Genomic DNA, 4785 nt, shown 5'->3' with positions numbered 1-4785 from the left:
ACTACGCCATAAGTGGGCTACTGCAATGTTTTTTCAAAAGAGTTACAAGCACTCCGTTGCGGTAGCTCAGAAATTTGAGATCTATTGTAATACCGTGAAATTGGTGTTACAATAGTTGTTAACCTAGTATTACATTAATGTGCTAGTGTTACACGACATGTTACAATAGCACGTGGTATCATAATAGGTAATATTTAATTTTTTAAAATTAAATAAAATATATTATCATAAAATTACATTTAAAATTCTGTTATGGATTAATCATTACAATAAAATATTATATTTAATATTATAATTATTTTTAAGACTATTACATTTTATTTCAAAATCAAATAATAATATATAAAAATAATAAAAATGGTTTTTACTTATATAAATAAATAATCAGATAATTTATAAAGAAAAAATAAAATGAAATTGTAGTACCCCAAGGTGAAAATGTGTGGGCGATAGTTTTCCCCGCAATTGAAAATAAATTAAGTCACAAACACGTAAACACACAAATGGCTATAGACATCTCTCTTTCTCTATCGACCCACACATCTCTCATTCTCTCTCGACCCACTTTCTTCTTTGATTCAAACGTAGATTCAAGCATGGATTAGGTACTTGAATACACAAACATATACACACTTTATTCGATTTAGTTACTAACCCATCGATTTTTCTTTTACAGGTAATTAGGTTCTTCGATTTGGGGATTTTTCGATTAAGTGGTAATACATCTTACATTTTCATTTTTTACTCTTGTATTTAGTTGTATATCTTGTATAAACTGTTTTACTAACAATTTATATCTTGTATTTCAGGGTATTGAAGTGTTTCAGGGGTTTAAAACTTTCATTAAGGTCTCTCCCTCTCTAAGCGTTCAACCCTAATCTCAAAAGTCCTAAATAGAAAACCGTCTCTTATCTTCTATCTCCAATCTCTCAGGATAAACCCTAATTTCAATTATATACAAAGTACAAAAAGGGCTTGGTAAGTTATTAGTTCAATCCTTCATTTTTTGGTCCGAATTCTACAAAACTTTATTAGGTTTAAATGAGAGATTTTAGAGTTAAGGGGAAGGTAAGGAGAGCCGAGGGCGGAGAAAAAAGAAACAAGATTTTGGTTGAAATGCTTATAGTGTGATTTTGTTAAGTTGTGTAAGTTGCAATGAGTTTGGATTTCAATGTAGATTGTGGCTTTTGTTGTAATGTTCCGCAAGTAAAAGCTTCCCCTTTCTCCATCATCATGAAATTCCCTACCACCATTACAGTATGCCTCATCAAGTATGTAATCCTCGCCATTTTTCTTAGCTAGCAAAATATAAGTTTGTTGGAATGTGTCATGTAGACAAATTGTGTACATGTAGTTTGTAAATAGATTATGCATGTTGACGCATTTATAGGCAGCTCGGAGAAGTACATCAGATATCGAATTAGCAATTAAACTAAAGTTGGACACCTAATTTGTCTTGATCACATAAATGACTAGCAATTATTTGATGCATGCCTCTCTTTACTTATGTTAAATTCTACGTTGCTTAATTTGTTCCCTCTTGGCAGATGTTTCCGGATGAAGGTGAAGTTGAGGTATATTTCTTTCTATGTGCAAAATTATAACTAAGAACTATTATCATTTAGGATTCATCGATTAGGAGTCACTACATGATATGTTTCATAATTACTTATTTCTTTATATTGGATCAGGTATTGTGGATATTTTCAATATTTTTGGAAGTTGTTGTCATACTTCCTCAGCTGGTGTACCGCAAACATAAAGACATATTGACAATTTGACGGGGCAACTGATTTACAATCGAATAGATTCGTTGTCTTTTAGGCCTATAACTCTGTTATTTATCATATTAAAACTTGAAAGGTAAATTGATAAAACTTAAAAGATGTCACTGCATTATTTTTCATGTTAAAGAAATTTTATGGATTAGACTTAGTTTTTGTCATCCTCACCCCCTGCAAAATAATAGACAACTATAGATTCCTCATTCTCATAGCGTATAGATTCCTTATTCTTGGAGTAAAATTACAGATTCCACGTTTCTATTTCTAACATCTGAACACTTATCAACTGATCCAGCTTCTACATACTACAGGCGTGTTTTGTTTCTGAAACACACTTTGTACTTTAAGTTTTGCTTACAAGAACTTGTATGTATTCATCTATTGCTTACACTGTACTTTTTAATTTACCTATTTGAAGAAAGTTTGAATCTTTAGTTTTTAATTTAGTTTTTTTATGTGGGTTTTGTCTTTATTTGAAAAAGATTTGATCTTGCTCAAGAATAATGTGTGGGAAGTCTTTGTGGCTTTGAATTTTACAGACTTGGTATTAATGTTATTTAGGGTTTTAAGCATTTGATTGATTGTATAATGTATTTGAAATTATCATAGTTTGTGAATTTATTTCCCGTTTAATCGTTGGAGAGTTGGCATAGCATACTTTTTAGTTTTGTTCTGGTCGGTTGCAATAGGTAATTGAGACTCTAATATAAAGCTTTATTGAATTTGATTAAAATGCAAGGACGGTACTTATACGGTGTTGGTATTTGGAAACGATGGATGGATTGCGAAGAGTTAAGAATCCATATTGCAGATCAGGGTGTTCGAAATTGAGTTAAAAAATAGTATCTGTAGTTGTTGGAAAGTAGTTTCACTTTAGCTGTCCTAATAACTTATGTCATATGATATATGCATTATGCAGTGACAGGAGGATGGATAATTTATAAGGTGGCATTGTATATCCTTTGTTACCCAATTGTTATTTATCTATTTATTTTGGCTGGATAACTGACCTCTCCTTTTACAAGCAATGTCTAGGTTGCACTAGAGTACTAAATATCTGTTCAATTTAATTTTAACATTTGCTAAGCAGTGAATAACATCAAATTAAATTTATATAAATATTATGCATTCGAGCAGCACATAACTGTATTTAATATATATTCCTCAATCTAATTAATTTCAAGCTGTGGTTTTCCTCCTCTCTTCATAAAAGTATATTGTTCATGCAGTTGTATAGTTTAATTTGTTTGGTATTCATCATGTTGTTTACTAGTCTGATTACTCGAAAAAGATTACATACGCTTCAAACATATGAAATATTGCAACTGTTCGAAGAACCTTTTATTCAGGAATCCTTTAGTCTCTAGTTTGCGGATACGTGTATAGTGGACTTCGTGGGCAGTGGCAACCCCCTACAAGTTCAAAAGGGGTATGATTGTTTTTACCTATCTATTAGTTTTTTTAAATTTTTAAGACAGGATGGTTCTAATTTTATCTTTTGAATGTAGATAAGTTATCCAAGCAATATAGGCTTAACACCAGTGGAAATCCCAAGGTCAGACTCCATACCCATAAGTTATTTCCCTGGCTGATTTTTTATTTTTCTATAAACAGAGGATGCATGTATCTTTTTCTTTCTTGCATTTATCTTTGCACAATGCTTGCCTTTGTCGTAGTCAGTAAATAGATATGTACTACACATGGTTCCTTTTGTGGATTATTATTCAACCAATCAAGATACCTACGAGGTTCTATATTTTCCAAAGGTGGATATGTTTTTAGATGAAACTTTATTATATTGTTCATGGAAATATAATATAAAGGTGGATATGTTTTTAAGATGATCAATAGAGATATTTACCGAACGCAGCTGATAAGATGTCGTATGTACTATCTTATATAAATCATAACGATGAGAATTACAACTGGCTCTAACCAAAATTAATTAGTTCTCTCATCACAGTGGAGTATCTACATGTGTAGTTTTATTATGTATAACTAAATGCTTCCTAGCTGCTACCATATACAGCTGGTGTGTCGATAACAAGTACGTAAACAGACGGCCAAAACTACAAAAATTAAACAACAATTTATATCTTTGATTTTTAACTCATATCAGCCTTTTAAGTCATTGTAAAGCCTGCACGGTCACTTTTATTTCTCTTTGGATATTTGAATTTTTCTGGCTCTGATTTTATTAGGTGTTGCTTTCTAGAATTAAAAGTTGACGAGTATGATCAGCCTTCATTAAGCAATTGCATTGGCTGATCCATGACAATCAGCCATATGAATGTAATTAAGTACGACAGCTGCATAAGAGTATCTACCTTGGAAGTGCTAAATGTCAATATTTCCGAATAATTAATAATATTAACATACTCTTGATATATTATTGATTATATAGTTTTTTACCTGTAGATTTATCTTTTGCAGCGTTCTCTTTTCTTTTTTTAAATCGCTACGTATTGCAAAAATCACTCCCAATCTTGAGAAGCGGGTTGCAATGACCTGTTCTTTGCAGATCTGGTGGCATGGCATTTGGAAATATATTATCAATTTTGAGAATGTTATGGAAATGTAGTTATTAATTTTGGTTATAATGCTATTGGAATTGTTGTATAACATAGCATATTTGTGACTTGGATTGTCCTCTAAACAGAGGATGTATCTCAAATTTTATAAGAGGATGTATCTCAAATTTTATAAAAACTACTATTGCACAATAAAAACACACTAGCATTACATTACGCAAACAAAGTGTTACATTAGACTATGTGGGTCCTACATGTGGGTCCCACTTCTGCAAAATAATTCCAACCTAATGTAACATCTATAAAACGTTACAATTAGCAATGCAATATTACATTAGGGGCTTATTGTAATACTTTTAGTCCTGTTACAATAGGTAGCTAAAGTGTTATAATAGGGGCTTGATGTAATGCTCGCAAGTGCAATGCTCCTTACTGTTATAATAGGTCTGTTGTATAATAGGTCTGTTGTA

General features: G+C 31.5%; 1 long non-coding RNA gene across 2 annotated transcripts; it reads left to right on the top strand.

Moving 5' to 3' along the window:
• Positions 1 to 472: 472 nt before the first annotated feature.
• LOC141677458 (uncharacterized) lies at positions 473 to 4513 on the top strand. Of its 2 annotated transcripts, none has more exons than XR_012557425.1 (7): positions 473 to 605; positions 677 to 716; positions 810 to 978; positions 1548 to 1574; positions 1692 to 3213; positions 3293 to 3339; positions 4218 to 4513. It is a non-coding gene; the product is annotated as an uncharacterized LOC141677458 (long non-coding RNA). The 2 variants fall into 2 exon arrangements; XR_012557424.1 differs by having other exon boundaries at positions 474 to 605; positions 810 to 1271.
• Positions 4514 to 4785: the final 272 nt, after the last annotated feature.

The sequence above is a fragment of the Apium graveolens genome, chromosome 8 (assembly GCF_009905375.1).
Source record: "Apium graveolens cultivar Ventura chromosome 8, ASM990537v1, whole genome shotgun sequence".
Lineage (NCBI taxonomy): Eukaryota > Viridiplantae > Streptophyta > Magnoliopsida > Apiales > Apiaceae > Apium > Apium graveolens.
Note: the sequence above shows the minus strand (reverse complement) of the source record. Positions and strands in the feature narration are given on the sequence as shown.